Source organism: Anomaloglossus baeobatrachus, chromosome 2 (genome assembly GCF_048569485.1).
Source record: "Anomaloglossus baeobatrachus isolate aAnoBae1 chromosome 2, aAnoBae1.hap1, whole genome shotgun sequence".
Taxonomy (NCBI): Eukaryota; Metazoa; Chordata; class Amphibia; order Anura; family Aromobatidae; genus Anomaloglossus; species Anomaloglossus baeobatrachus.
Genome location: NC_134354.1, coordinates 468,792,383 through 468,809,500, shown reverse-complemented (window position 1 = coordinate 468,809,500; position 17,118 = coordinate 468,792,383).

Sequence of the window (17,118 nt, the reverse complement as noted above, 5' to 3'; positions counted from 1 at the left end):
GATTACCTGGTAAATATATGATCTCAAAGTATGAATGCTCTGGAGAGGTTTAATGGGTATATCCGTAGGACATTTAGGATTGTAGTCCCTGTAGTATGGAATAGAAAGTAGTGATAAGTTTCTCTAGAATCTATTAATCAGTATCTGTAGTACTATAATGGATGATATGGCTACCTTGTAGTATTATATGTCGTTATTCCAATAAGTATGGGGATGATACGAAGATCTGTCCTGGACACAATGTTTTTAGTTATGATTCCAGAGTCTATGTCCTATAGATCAGGGAACATGTGTAGTCAAAGAGCATACGTTGGAACTATGATAAAATTTATATAAAAGCAGGTTAACATTACCTTATTTAACTCCACGAGGAGTTGTAAGGTGTAGTTACTTGTGTGTCTTACAGTAAACTTTATGGTTTGTAGTTCCTTCAGAGAGATATAGGTAGAGCTTATTAGAACTTCACATACGTATGTGGTCATATATGTACACTATATAATAACAATACCTTGGAGCAGTAGTGACCATTTAATGCCACGTGTTGGAAGGAGTGGTTTGCAAAAGGAAATTTGCTATCATCTAAAGGGAGTAATGTATAACAGAATTAAGATCAAGTCCCAGGTAGTGAAATCTGTAGTCTAACCGAACTCTTGGACCTAATGCATATTACCTGTAGTATCTTCACATAAGGGGTATGATGAAAGAAAGGTTAGGGGTCCCTCTATAGAATAAAGAGGCATAGTTAGTGGTTTGTAGATAAGTGATCCAAAGTAGGGGGGTGCAGTGTAATGTCATACCTTGTACGCCGTCTTCCCAGACTGTGGCTGATGCAAAGCATAGCTGGGTTTACCGGCTATTTAGCTCCGAAACCCGGAAGTCGCGTCAGACGCCGGCGCATGCGCAGTAGCGATATGCGCTCATACTAGTATAAGTAAGGTACCGTTAGATATGTGATAGTGGTGCCCGCGCATGCGTTGTTTGCAATTAGATATACTTAGAGGAATATCAGCACTGGGAAGACGTTTTCTTTGTATATGGGTGTAATGTCCGTTTTGTGTTTATGTTTAATAAGGTGATTAGGTGGAAAAGACTGGGGATGAGCAGGAGGAATGAATTATAGAGGGCACTATGCAACAAAGCATAAAAGGTGTCAAACCGTAGATGGTATATATACATAGTTTCTAATGCAGTATACATATGAGCATATAAATAAAAGATACATATGCAAGTAGGGACATTTTTAACCATATCTTTGCACAAGTAATACATTCTAATGGTTTAATGTCAAATATATAGGGATATAATATCCGCATGACCTAGGGAATTTTTTTTTTTTTTTTAAATGCATACAACGCAAGGGTCCCAATATGCTATACAAGTGCATAAACAGTATGGTGTCTATAGTACTATATTGTGGTGCCAGTATATACATTACCATCTATCAGTGAGTGCGTGGTGGAAGCAGAATAGGTGGTGGTGGTCTTTCTTAGGTTTTCTGTAAAGAATATCATAAAAAGGTTAGTATAATGTCAGAATGTTCTGTAGAAAATTAAAGTGGCCAATCCATCTCTCTGTTAAGACCTTTAGGTGTTAGGGTTTCCAGTTTATGTATCCAGAAGCTTTCTCGTTTTTTTAAAAGCTCAATGTGGTTGCCGCCACGTCTAGGTCTATATACCTTGTCAATGACTTGGTACCGTAATTGCGCTACACTATGTTTGGCCTCATGAAAATGGTGAGGAATGGGAAGCCATACTTTCCCACATCTAATGGTGGATTTGTGACTGGCTATTCTGTCACCCACATGTTGGGTGGTTTCTCCGACATATAATAAACCACAGGGGCATTTAATTATATATACTACGAAATTACTTTCGCATGTGAAATGTTCTTTAATTTGAAAGCTTTTTCCGGATCTGGGGTGCGTAAAATGGTCTCCCTTTGTTACATTTGAACAAGAAGAACAACTGAGGCACGGAAAAGTGCCAGTGCGTTTTGGCGCTAGAAATGTTTGCGTATTTAGTTTATCACTCCCAATATCGGGTTTAACCAAATAATCTTTTATATTTTGTCGTCTTCTTTTACACATTAATGGGGGAAGTATAAATGATGCTATATCTGGATATGCCTTTTTGAGAAGTGGCCAGTGACGATTGATGATGTTGTACACTTTAGGCATAGAAGGATGATGCGTGTGTACAAATGGTATTCTGTCACATTTAATACCCTCTTTCTCTGTGGGAGTGGGAAGAAGTGCCTTTTCTTTTTCTGCTCTTAATAGAGTCTCAGGATAGTTCCGTTCAAGGAACCTCTCAGTCATCTCTTCAAGTCTCTGTTCCCTAGTGGTGTTATCTGAGACTATTCGGGTAATTCTTTTAAACTGCGACCTGGGTAGGCTGTTTTTTGTGGATTTCGGGTGGCAGCTATTATATAGTAACATACAATTTCGGTCAGTAGGCTTGCGATATAGGTCAGATGATAGAAGGCCAGTTGTATCTTTTTTTATACATGTATCGAGAAAGTTGATTTCCGTTAAGTGGTAGTTAAGTGTGAATTTTATCTCCGGCCATACATTATTGATGTGGTTATCGAAGGTCAGAAGGCTTGTTATATCTCCCTGCCAAATGCAAAAAACATCGTCGATGTAACGGACCCATAAAAGGGCCAGGTCATCAAATGATGGGTAGGAGTAAATATATCGGTTCTCAAAAAAATCCATAAAGAGGATTGCATACGCGGGGGCTACATTCGAGCCCATCGCGGTTCCGTGGCATTGGATGTAAAAATCATCTTTAAACAGGAAATAATTTTCATTCAGGACTATTTCCAGAAGGTCCAGGATAAAGTCGACTGAATCCTGTTCTAGGTTGGTGTCGTCTAATGCTAATTTAGTCGCCTTGATACCTTTTTCATGTGAGATGGAGGTATATAGGCTGGATACATCCCATGTACAGAGAAAATTGTTGGGGGGCACTGTACCCAAATTCCTAATTTTTTGAAGAAAATTATTGGTATCCAATAAATAGGACCTGGTCTTTTTAGTCAAAGGGGTAAGGATTTTCTCAAGGTAGATGGATAGTGGTGAGATGATGGACTCGGTGGAAGCTACGATGGGTCGGCCGGGGGGATTTATGAGTGACTTATGTATTTTGGGTAATACGTAGAAGACAGGTGTTATGGGGTGTATTTTGGTTAGAAAGGAGCGAGTAGAGGAATCAATGGTACCTTTATCCTGGTAAATGGTTAAAAGATTTTGGATTCTTTGTTGGATTCTGAAAACTGAGTCAGATGGTATTTTTCGGTAAGTAGCGGTATCACTGAGTTGGCGTTTTATTTCTTTTACGTAATCATGTGTATTTTGGATCACGATTGCACCTCCTTTATCAGCAGGCTTTAGGGTTATCATTTTATTATTCCTCAATGTGGTTATGGCTAATTTCTCGGATCTAGTGATGTTATTATGTGTTGGGTAAAAACCCAACTTGTGTTCATGGATATTATCCTTAATATCTCGGTCAACCAATGATATAAAAGTTTCCACTGCATGATAAGTTTTGGGTGGCATGAATGAACTAGGATTGCGTAAACCCAGTGTTCTAATGTTAGTCTCATTAGGGGGTGTCTGTGGGTCCCTAATATGTGGGGGATTGGTGCCAAAGTGAGTTTTTAGTCTAACAGTCCTATAGAACCTCTGAATATCGCTTTTCAAGGTAAAGGAATCCCACTTAGGTGTAGGGCAGAAGGTGAGCCCTTTGTTCAATACGGATAGTTCATCAGGTGCCAAGGTGTAATCGGATATATTGATAACTAAATTGGGACCCTTACCTGTGATCTCAAGGTCATCAACTGTTTATGCACTTGTATAGCATATTGGGACCCTTGCGTTGTATGCATTTAAAAAAAAAAAAATTTCCCTAGGTCATGCGGATATTATATCCCTATATATTTGACATTAAACCATTAGAATGTATTACTTGTGCAAAGATATGGTTAAAAATGTCCCTACTTGCATATGTATCTTTTATTTATATGCTCATATGTATACTGCATTAGAAACTATGTATATATACCATCTACGGTTTGACACCTTTTATGCTTTGTTGCATAGTGCCCTCTATAATTCATTCCTCCTGCTCATCCCCAGTCTTTTCCACCTAATCACCTTATTAAACATAAACACAAAACGGACATTACACCCATATACAAAGAAAACGTCTTCCCAGTGCTGATATTCCTCTAAGTATATCTAATTGCAAACAACGCATGCGCGGGCGCCACTATCACATACCTAACGGTACCTTACTTATACTAGTACGAGCGCATATCGCTACTGCGCATGCGCTGGCGTCTGACGCGACTTCCGGATTTCGGAGCTAAATAGCCGGTAAACCCAGCTATGCTTTGCATCAGCCACAGTCTGGGAAGACGGCGTACAAGGTATAACATTACACTGCACCCCCCTACTTTGGATCACTTATCTACAAACCACTAACTATGCCTCTTTATTCTATAGAGGGACCCCAACCTTTCTTTCATCATACCCCTTATGTGAAGATACTACAGGTAATATGCATTAGGTCCAAGAGTTCGGTTAGACTACAGATTTCACTACCTGGGACTTGATCTTAATTCTGTTATACATTACTCCCTTTAGATGATAGCAAATTTCCTTTTGCAAACCACTCCTTCCAACACGTGGCATTAAATGGTCACTACTGCTCCAAGGTATTGTTATTATATAGTGTACATATATGACCACATACGTATGTGAAGTTCTAATAAGCTCTACCTATATCTCTCTGAAGGAACTACAAACCATAAAGTTTACTGTAAGACACACAAGTAACTACACCTTACAACTCCTCGTGGAGTTAAATAAGGTAATGTTAACCTGCTTTTATATAAATTTTATCATAGTTCCAACGTATGCTCTTTGACTACACATGTTCCCTGATCTATAGGACATAGACTCTGGAATCATAACTAAAAACATTGTGTCCAGGACAGATCTTCGTATCATCCCCATACTTATTGGAATAACGACATATAATACTACAAGGTAGCCATATCATCCATTATAGTACTACAGATACTGATTAATAGATTCTAGAGAAACTTATCACTACTTTCTATTCCATACTACAGGGACTACAATCCTAAATGTCCTACGGATATACCCATTAAACCTCTCCAGAGCATTCATACTTTGAGATCATATATTTACCAGGTAATCTAACCCAGATACTCACATTTTAGTCATGGGTCTTCATACATATACGCTGTTTTTTTACCCACTCACCCTGATACCTTTATTTGCAGGATTTGCTTTCTGTAATCAATAGAAAAAAACAAAGCCCAGGGTCTCCCCTCTATTCTTCCTTTCTCTACACTTGCAATACTCATCTTTGGAAACTAGCTCTCCCCTTTTATGGAGGTATGTGCTACAATTGTATATACATTGCTTTTGCCACTGTCCGTATTTAACATGATACTCCTATGGTAACTTGCTATATATTACTATATATCATATGTCCTAAGATTCAATATTGACATGGACATTTTTCAAGAAAGAGAATGTTTTTCAAAATTTTTTCAAAAAAAATTTTTTCTTTAAAAAATTTTTTTTCAATTATGTATATATGTATCTATATGTAAATAATGTACTTTATTCTTGAATGTTGATTCTGTCTTATTCTGTCCTCCTACAGTGTAATACGGCGTGAAGAAGGCCTATATTTAGGCCGAAACGTCCATCTGTATTATTACCCACTTGTTTTCTACCTACATCATTTAAAAAATTTGAAAATAAAAATACAAAAAAATCTTTGATTGAAAAAAATAAATCTGTTGGTCTTTTTATACTTCGTATTGAATTGAGAGTGCAGTGTCTAAACTTGCATATGATAGTCTGGACCTCGGTCCACTCACTAGCACCTTTAACCTATTTAGCTGAGTGCACACCATATATCTCTTTTTATTCCTGGACATTTTATTACCAGAGGGTATACGTTTTTTACAGGACTCTAGTAGTATATCCTTAAACTTACCCCATTTATGTTCGGTATCCCCAGTTACCATGACTTTGTCCCAATCTACACATTTAAGCTCTTCCCTTAATTTGTTGAAATCAGCTTTCCTAAAATTACAGGTTTTAGCATTCCCCCTTTGAAATGTTCTATTGAATATTACGTTGAAGCTTACCATATTATGATCGCTGGTGCCCAAGTGCTCCCGGACCTGTAGATCTGAAATTGTATCCGGTCTATTTGACAGGACCAGATCTAGCAAATTATCTCCCCTGGTCGGTTCACCTACCATCTGAGAGAGGAAATGGTCTTGAATGGTAGATAAGAACTTACAGCTTTTAGCAGAACCAGAAGATTTTATGTCCCACTGTATGTCTGGATAGTTGAAATCCCCCATAATAAGAACCTGATTATTATTATTAGCTGCCTTTTCAATTTGTTCCAGCATTTCACCCTCTATTTGTTCAGGTATGTTAGGAGGCTTATAGCAAACTCCAATTAGCATTTTTCCATTATTCCCCTCCCCATGTACATTTACCCATACTGACTCTACATTGTTGCTGTTCCCCTCAATGTCATCATACAACACAGGTTTTAGGTTAGATTTCATAAATATACACACCCCACCACCCCATCAGAATCGCTCGAGTTACCTCACAAAAACATCTGAACGTGAGTAAAACAAGTTGAAAGACACCTTGGACTGAGACTGAGTTATTGTGGGACCTGTTGTTCTACACACCCGAGCCCCTGGGGCCAGCCTCACTCACGGGAGGCCATACCATCCGACTGCAGACCCCATCAGCCCCAGACACTCGTTAAACTTGCAGTGGCAGTCACCCATAACCCTGACTGCAAACCGTGAGTGGCGTCACGACTCCCATGTAAATAAACCTGACCTACCTGTAGCCAGATATATCCAAAGCGAAGACCCTGTGGCGTCCCCGAAGGTGGAGTGGAGTCCCTGGGGCGACCGCTGCAGGTGGGCGGCACAGGGACACATTGCCAGAGTGGTGCCCACCAAACACATCAAGACAATGCATGCTCGCCATGTGCTCCCAATGGATAAAGCTGATGGGGAATATATAATTATATAGTCACTTAACCAACATGTGTATTATGAATAGAGAGGAGTCACCCCCCTAGAGTTCGAGTTCAGTTTGGTTCGTCAAATGGTACCCCATTCGACGATCCGTTCGACGAACCGTTCGACGAACCTCTCAAACCCTATTGAAAACAATGGGGGGCAATAAAAAAAAACTAAAAACACCTGGAAAACACCCTCAAAGGTGTCCAAAAGGTGACAAACAACACAAACACATGGGAAAGTGACAAGCACATATACTCCTGCGAAAACAAAACAGCTGGCCGAGGAAAAAGAGGACGAGGCACAGATATAGGCATGGCATGCCCTTCTAAAATCATGTAAAACACAGCAAGGAGACTCCAAGCTGAATCTCCCTTTTTTCCCAAAATTGGGCTACACAGACACCCCTTCAGTGGCATCACTTGTGCCCCAGTTGCAAACTTGACAGGTAGATTTGCATCAAGCACATTCAAAAATACGCCAGCCTTAACAGTCCCCAGATTAACACCGGGGTAGGTAGCAATGTCTTTGCTGAACCATGACTTGTTCATCTTGGCTCGTTTTTAAAAACACAGCAGGGGGACTCCAAGCAGAGTCGCCCTTTTTTCCAAAAAATGGGCCACACAGACACCCCTTCAGTGGTATCACTTGTGCCCCAGTTGCAAACTTGACAGGTACATTTGCATCAAGCACATTTAAAAATACGCCAGCCTTAACTGTCCCCAGGATGACACCGGGGAAGGTCTAGCAAAATCTTTGCTAATCCCAGATCTGTTCATCTTGGATCATTTTTAAAAACACCGCAAGGGGACTCCAAGCAGAGTCTCTCTTTTTTCCAAAAATTGGGCCCCACAGACACCACTTCAGTGTCATCACTTGTGCCCCTGTTGTACACTTCACAGGTAGATTTGCATCAAGCACATTCAAAAATACACCAGCCTTAACTGTCCCCAGGATGACACCGGGGTAGGTAGCAAAGTCTTTGCTAAACCATGACTTGTTCATCTTGGCTCATTTTTAGAAACACCGCAAGGGGACTCCAAGCAGAGTCACCCTTTTTGCCAAAAATTGGGCCCCACAGACACCACTTCAGTGTCATCACTTGTGCCCCTGTTGTACACTTCACAGGTAGATTTCCATCAAGCACATTCAAAAATACACCAGCCTTAGCTGTCCCCAGGATGACACAGGGGTAGTAAAGTCCTTGCGGATCCATGACTTGTTCATCTTGATGAACGTTAGTCTATCCACATTGTCACTGGACATACGCATGCGCTTATCTGTCAGCACACACCCAGCAGCACTGAAGACACGTTCAGAGACAACGCTGGCAGATGGACATGATAAAATCTCCAAGGCGTAAGTGGCGAGCTCAGGCCATTTTTCAAGATTTGAAGCCCAAAATGAGCAAGGCTCCAGTTGCAAAGTCGTAACATCGATGTTCATTTGGAGATACTCCTGTATCATCCTCTGCAGCCGTTGACTATGTGTCAGACTTCTTGTCTCTGTTGGCCTTGCAAAGGATGGTCTAAAAAAGTTGTGAAATGATTCAATAAAATTGCTGTTACCAGCAACAGATACGGTGCTGCTGGTACGGTTAGACTGTTGAAGATGACGAGAACGTCCCATGTTTGTCAAGTTACAACCGGGTGATTCACTCCGTTCACCACTGGTGTTTGGTGGAAAAGCCGAGCTAAGATTGAGTAACAGCTTCTGCTGATACTCCTGCATACGTGCATCCCTTTCTATGGCTGGAATTATTTCACAAAATTTGGACTTGTACCGGGGATCTAATAGTGTGGCAACCCAGTAGTCATCATCACTTCTAATTTTGACAATCCGAGGGTCATGTCGTAGGTAGTGCAGCAAGAAGGCGCTCATGTGTCTTGCGCATTCATGCGGACCAAGTCCTTGCTGTGTTTGTGGCATAGAGGTGCTAACCGTTCTTTCTTCCTCTGACATCTCCCCCCAACCTCTTTCAACTGAAGTGTGACCAAGATCTCCCTCATCTGCTGAGTCTTCCATGTCCATGGACAGTTCTTCCTCCATTTCTTCATGTTCTCCTGCACCTTCCTCAACATTTTGCTTGCTACCATGCGCCCTTGTTAATCCCTCTCCCCCATCGTCCCATGCCTGCCTCCTTGGTGATGATGAACGTCTGGACCTTGGTGATGTTGTTATCCCTTGCGCATATGAATCCTCATGTAATTCCTCCCCTTCCTCTTGCACCACCCCCTTACTCCGAATAGTGTTTAGCGTGTGCTCCAGCATGAAAATGACTGGAATTGTCATGCTGATAATGGCATTGTCAGCGCTAAACATATTCGCCGCCATGTCGAAACTGTGCAGAAGGGTGCATAGGTCCTTGATCTGAGACCACTCCATCAGGGTGATCTGCCCCACCTCTGCATCTCGTTGACCCAAGCTATACGTCATGACGTATTGCACCAGTGCTTGGCGGTGCTGCCACAGTAGCTGTAACATGTGGAGAGTCGTATTCCAGCGTGTCGGCACATCGCATTTCAGGCGATGAACCGGCAGGTCGAAAGACTTCTGGAGCGATGCAAGTCGCTCAGCTGCAGCGGTTGAACGGCGGAAGTGAGCAGACAGTTTTCGTGCCCTGTGCAGAAGGCCATCTAGGCCGGTATAGTGTGTTAAAAATTGCTGGACAGCAAGGTTCAACACGTGAGCCATACAAGGCACGTGTGTCACCTTGCCCAGGTGAAGGAACGCACCCAGGTTTACAGCATTGTCGCACACGGCCTTACCTGGCTGCAGGTTGAGTGGAGACAACCATATATGAAACTCGGACAGCAGAGCTAACCACAACTCAGCTGCTGTGTGACTCTTATTTCCAAGACATTTCAAGCTAAAGACTGCCTGATGCCGTTGCGCTCTGCTGCCAGCATAGTAGGAAGGTGTGCGTGATTCCTTGTGCGCAGTTACAATGCTGGTGGCCTGACCAGGCAGGCTTGGGGCGGAGGACCCAGACGAGGTTGAGGAGGCAGAAGTGTTGTAGGAACTTATACATACAGAGGATTGACACACAAGTCGTGGGGACGGCAAGACTTGTTCAGCAGACCCTTCTCCATCTATCACCATAGTTACCCAGTGCCCAGTCCGCAACATGTATCACCCCTGTCCATGCTTACTGGTCCAAGTATCGGTGGTGAAATGCACCCGTTCACACACAGAGTTTCTCAAGGAAGCGGTGATGTTGTGTGCGACATGCTGGTGTAGCGCAAGCGCACCTTTCTTAGAGAAGTAGTGGCCACTGGGCATCTGGTACTGGGGCACAGCGACGGAAATAAGGTCTCAAAAATCCTGTGTGTCCACCAGGCAAAAAGGCAGCATTTTGGTAACCAAGAGCTTACAGAGGGATAAAGTCAACCTCTTAGCTTTGTTATGGGTCGGAGGAAATGGCCTTTTATTTGTCCACATCTGAGGGACAGAGATCTGGCTGCTGTGTGTAGACGGTGGTGAGTAGTGTGTCCCTGGAAAAATGCAGGTTTGTGAGGAAAGTGCAGGCGTAGAAATGATGTTGCCTTCATCCAACGTTGGTCCTATCGATGTCTGAGAGAGCTGTACACCTGCACTTGTTTCCCCTTCCAAACCAGCTGACGACTTACCAAGCAAACTGCCTGTTGCGGTTACAGTAATGGAAGGTGTGCGTGGAAAACCAGGTGTGACAGTTGTCCCCACAGTCATAGAAGATGAAGAGCGCGCGGATGCACTGGAAGGGGAAGGCGGTGGCTGGCCCGCTACGCTAGGACGCATTGCAGCACAGTGAGCTTCCCACTGGGAATTATGCTTGGTATTCATGTGACGATTCATGGAAGAAGTTGTCAAACTGCTGAGCTTTTTGCCTCTACTCATAGATTCCCGACAAATTTTACAGATCACATGATTTGGGAGATCCTTTGCAAGGTCAAAAAAGGACCAGGCTAGGCAAGGCTTAGAGGACATGTGACCCACAGAGCCACCCCGACTTGTGCTCAGAGGCAGAGTGGTGGCTGAAGATGCAGTTGTAAACGTGCTACCAGTACTCCGACTCTGTCCAGGAAGGCGCAAGGTAACTTCGTCGTCAGTTGCATCCTCCTCCACCTCCTCTGTTAACCTCCTCAAGTGCCTGACTGTGGGTTGACAGTAAGTGGGATCTAGAACTTCATCATGAAGCGTTGTGTTTGCACTCCCCTCGCCCTCAGACCTAGCCTTTTCCTGCCCTGACCGAATATTTAAGTTGTCATCCCAATCTGGTATTTGCGTCTCATCGTCATCAGTATGTTCCTCATTGTCTCCGTCAACAGGTGTTACAGTTTGTGAATGAGGCTCTACATTATGCTCATAAACTTGGTCATCAGTAGAGATGAGCCACCCCCTGGAGTTCGAGTTTGTCAAACGATGCCCCGTTCGACGAGCCGTTCGACGAGCCGTTCGACGAGCCATTCGACGAACCTCTCGAACCCCATTGAAAACAATGGGAGGCAATCACAAACACATAAACAAACATTATAAATGTACACATACAGTTAATAAACATTGCTTTAACACTTACCAGTGCCCGCGATGCATCCTGCCCTCTGTCTCTCGCCGCTTTTCCATCGGTAATCGCTGCGTCCTCCTGGTAACCAGCAGTGATGCAGGACCTATCGTGACGTCAAACTAGTCACATGTCTATTATCTCAATGGCTACAGACTTGTCACATGGCTTTGATGTCATGCTAGGTCCTGTCATTGCACTCTCCAGTACATGGTGCACGTTTGTGTATCGCCGTGTACCGGCGACATGCTCTGGCACACGGTCAGCTCCCCGTTCTGCTTCCCCGTTCCATTATTGACCGACTGACACAACTGGTATATAACGGAGATCACCGTTTCCATAGCAATGCGCCTGTTAGCGGTGACGTCACCGCTAACAGCTGCAGCGGCACCGGGAATCACATGATTGGAGCACTGTTGCTATGGCAACCCGTCTGTTAGCGGTGACGTTACCGCTAACAGCAAGCAGCACTGATCACTCATGGAGTGAAAAGCCTGCACGGGGAGCAGCGTCTTTCTCCCATGCAGTGCTGCTGATGGAGCAGAGCTGCATGTGTTGAAGGAGAAAGAAGACAGAAGACCATGGATCGTGCAGGGATAAGAGGGAGTAATAAGCATGGAGTCTCTAAGTGTGTCTGTGTATTTATTTCTATTAAAGTATTTTTTTCTCTGTGTGGTGTCTTTTTTTTAACCCTTTATTGGAGATTCTTGGCCGGGTCAAACTTGCCTGACATTAAGAATCTCTGGCCTAATACTAGCTAGTAAAACAAAGCTAGTATTAACTCATTATTACCGTATTTTTCGGACCATAAGACGCACTTTTTTTCCCCCAAATGTTGGGGGAAAGTTGGGGGTGCGTCTTATGGTCTGACTATAGGGCTTCGGCCGGGAATGAGGGTGCTGCAGGTCATCGGGGGCACGAGCAGGCAGCAGCAGCGCCTGCCGTGACCACGTGGGCCCGCTCATTACATATGCACGCCCATCCTCCCGCCCATCTCTCAGCGCTGAAGCCGGCACTGACAGGTGGGCGGGAGGACGAGCAGGGATGCGCGCATAGTAAAGAGCCGGCCGTGATCACCCCTGGCAATTACAGCCTGGAGTGATCATGTGCGGCTGCATTCACTGCACCCGCGCGTCATTACCAGCGCGGGGTGCAGTGAATCAGTACACTCACCCGTCCCCGTGTGTGGAGCCGCCCCCCTGCTGCACGCGATGTCTTCCTGTCTGTGCCGGTCAGCTGATCTGTGCCGGTCTGCTGATCTGTGCTGAGCTGGTCAGCTGATCGGCACAGACAGGAAGACATCGCGTGCTGCAGGGGAACGGCTCCACACACACAGGTCAGCGTGCCAGAGAGGAAGATATGATCGGTGCTGCAGGGAGTGAGGAAAAGGTGAGTATAAACGTTTATTTTTTTCTCTGTGCTATAGGATACAGGCCATATACCAGGATGGTATATGAGCACGATGGGGGCATATAGCAGGATGGGGGTATGTGAACAGGCTGGATGCGGGGGGTGGGGGTTATGTGAACAGGCTGGATGGGGGGGTGGGGGTTATGTGAACAGGCTGGATGGGGGGGGTATGTGAACAGGCTGGATGGGGGGTATGTGAACAGGCTGGATGGGGGGGGTATGTGAACAGGCTGGATGGGGGGGGGTATGTGAACAGGCTGGATGGGGGGGTATGTGAACAGGCTGGATGGGGGGGGTATGTGAACAGGCTGGATGGGGGGGGTATGTGAACAGGCTGGATGGGGGGGGTATGTGAACAGGCTGGATGGGGGGGGGTATGTGAACAGGCTGGATGGGGAGGGTATGTGAACAGGCTGGATGGGGGGGGTATGTGAACAGGCTGGATGGGGGGGGGTATGTGAACAGGCTGGATGGGGGGGTATGTGAACAGGCTGGATGGGGGGGTATGTGAACAGGCTGGATGGGGGGGTATGTGAACAGGCTGGATGGGGGGGTATGTGAACAGGCTGGATGGGGGGGGTATGTGAACAGGCTGGATGGGGGGGTATGTGAACAGGCTGGATGGGGGGGGTATGTGAACAGGCTGGATGGGGGGGTATGTGAACAGGCTGGATGGGGGGGGTATGTGAACAGGCTGGATGGGGGGGGTATGTGAACAGGCTGGATGGGGGGGTATGTGAACAGGCTGGATGGGGGGGGTATGTGAACAGGCTGGATGGGGGGGTATGTGAACAGGCTGGATGGGGGGGTATGTGAACAGGCTGGATGGGGGGGTATGTGAACAGGCTGGATGGGGGGGTATGTGAACAGGCTGGATGGGGGGGTATGTGAACAGGCTGGATGGGGGGGTATGTGAACAGGCTGGATGGGGGGGTATGTGAACAGGCTGGATGGGGGGGTATGTGAACAGGCTGGATGGGGGGGTATGTGAACAGGCTGGATGGGGGGGTATGTGAACAGGCTGGATGGGGGGGTATGTGAACAGGCTGGATGGGGGGGTATGTGAACAGGCTGGATGGGGGGGTATGTGAACAGGCTGGATGGGGGGGTATGTGAACAGGCTGGATGGGGGGGGTATGTGAACAGGCTGGATGGGGGGGTATGTGAACAGGCTGGATGGGGGGGGTATGTGAACAGGCTGGATGGGGGGGTATGTGAACAGGCTGGATGGGGGGGGTATGTGAACAGGCTGGATGGGGGGGGTATGTGAACAGGCTGGATGGGGGGGGTATGTGAACAGGCTGGATGGGGGGGGGTATGTGAACAGGCTGGATGGGGGGGGGTATGTGAACAGGCTGGATGGGGGGGGTATGTGAACAGGCTGGATGGGGGGGTATATGAACAGGCTGGATGGGGGGGTATGTGAACAGGCTGGATGGGGGGGGTATGTGAACAGGCTGGATGGGGGGGGTATGTGAACAGGCTGGATGGGGGGGGTATGTGAACAGGCTGGATGGGGGGGGTATGTGAACAGGCTGGATGGGGGGGGTATGTGAACAGGCTGGATGGGGGGGGTATGTGAACAGGCTGGATGGGGGGTATGTGAACAGGCTGGATGGGGGGGGTATGTGAACAGGCTGGATGGGGGGGTATGTGAACAGGCTGGATGGGGGGGGTATGTGAACAGGCTGGATGGGGAGGGTATGTGAACAGGCTGGATGGGGGGGGTATGTGAACAGGCTGGATGGGGGGGTATGTGAACAGGCTGGATGGGGGTTTATAGCAGGATCATATACAAGGCAGGAGGATCATTACCAGGATGGGGTACCTTAGTAGAGAATTTGGGGACATTACCCCCATAACAGTGTCAGCAGCAGATCCTCGCCCCATAACAGTGTGTCATGACCACATTTTTTGCTTAAAGTTTTATTTTCCCATTTTCCTCCTCTAAAACCAGGGTGCGTCTTATAGTCCGGTGCGTCTTATAGTCCGAAAAATACGGTACCCAGCAAGCCACCCAGCTTCAGGGCTGCTGGAAGAGTTGGATACAGCGCCAGATGATGGCGCTTCTATGAGAGCGCCATTTTCTGGGGCGGCTGCGGACTGAAACCTCGGGCTAACCTGTGCTGTGGATTCCAATCCCCAGCTGCCTAGTTGTACCTGGCTGGACACAAAAATGGGGCGAAGCCCACGTGTTTTTTTTTAAATCATTTCATGAAATTCATGAAATAATTAAAAAAAGGGCTTCCCTATATTTTAAGTTCCCAGCCGGGTACAAATAGGCAGCTGGGGGTTGGGGGCAGCCCGTAGGTGCCTGCTGTACGTGGCTAGCATACAAAAATATGGCGAAGCACACTTCATTTTTTTGTAGTTTTTTGGCACAAAAAAATAAAAAATGCTTCCCTGGATTTTCCATTGCCAGTGAAGGTAATACTAAGCATTGGGGGTTGGCAGCCAGTTGCTGCTTGGATTACCCTTAGCTAGCAATACAAAAAAATGCAGCGGGAGCCCATATATATTTTTTTTAATTATTTATTTAAATAACTAAAAAAAAAAAAGGGCTTCCCTGTATTTTGATTGCTGGACATCACAGTTCTGTAAAAATAAATCTTTAAAAAAAAGACGTAGCGCTCCGCGGTATTTTTGATTCTCAGCGCAGATAAAGCAGACAGCTACGGGTTGCTGCCTGGCGTTACCTTGGCTGGTAATCAAAATACAGGGAACCCCATTATTTTTTTTAATTTTAAAAAAATAGTTAATAAAAAAAATGATGTTGGGTCCCCCCATTTTTGATAGCCAACTAGGGTAAAGCAGACGGCTGTAGCCTGAAAACCACAGCTGGCAGCTTTACCGTGGTTGGGGATCCAATGTGGAGGTCACCCCAGGCTCTTTTTTTATAATTATTTTATAAATATTAATAATTACAAAAAAAAGTAGGGTCCCCCCAAATTGGATCACCAGCCATGGTAAAGCGGACAGCTGTGGTCTGGTATTCTCAGGGTGGGAAGGTCCATAGTTATTGGCTCTTCACAGCCTAAAAATAGCAGGCCGCAGGCGCCCCAGAAGTGGCGCATCCACTAGATGCACCAATCCTGGCGCTTCACCCCAGCTCATCCCGTGCCCTAGTGCAGTGGCAAACGGAGTAATAAATGGGGTTGATACTAGCTGTAAGGTCACCTGACATCAAGCCCAGCAGTTGCAATGTCATGGCGTCTATCAGATACCCGACATCATAAACTGTCAGTACTAACAAAACAAATAGACAAAAAAAAAATGTATTTGAAAAAACACTCCCCAAAACATTCCCTCTTTCACCAATTTATTGTAAGGAAAAAAAATAAAGGGGTCCCACGATGACTCTGGACCGTTTAGAATATGGGGGGACAAGCTCAGGGAGCGTATCCTCCATTTTCTAGGAGTACAGACCCTCCATGTGAGGAGTGTGGGTGCAATGAATCTGCACCCACTCTCCCTGGATCCACAGCAGCAGAGTCCATGTCGTAAGTGTTGCTACCAAAGCTGCAATACCCTGCTCATGAGGTAAGGGCATGCCTAATCAGGAGAACTATTCTACATTTCCAAATATTGGTATTTGCTGATATTATTGCTATTCCACCTACTATATATTGGGGATAGGATCTTGGAGATGGAATACCCCTTTAAGTCCAGTTATCCAGCTGAATGAATACTAAACAACAGAGCTCGCTATTTAGACATGTTTTCTTGTGGCGTATAACGGACTCTCATGTTTGGTAGTCGTTCAGCAGGGCAACTATAAAATCAAATACCTCCATTTGGAAATGTAATATAGCTCTCCTGATCAACTATGTTCCTTACCTCATGAGCAGGGCATTGCAGTAGCTTACAGATGCATGGTTACCACCACTCACTGTGTCTGAACACAGGAAGCTGAGCTAACAGTTGCTCTGTGCATGCGGCAGCGTCTATTGTGAAGGAGGGGTCGCGGGGCATGAACGCGGCACAGGTACCGGGGAACGCCGGTGGGGTTATAGGGGGTGACCTGGCAGGGCCTGGGGAGGAGTTTTCTGTCGCATGTG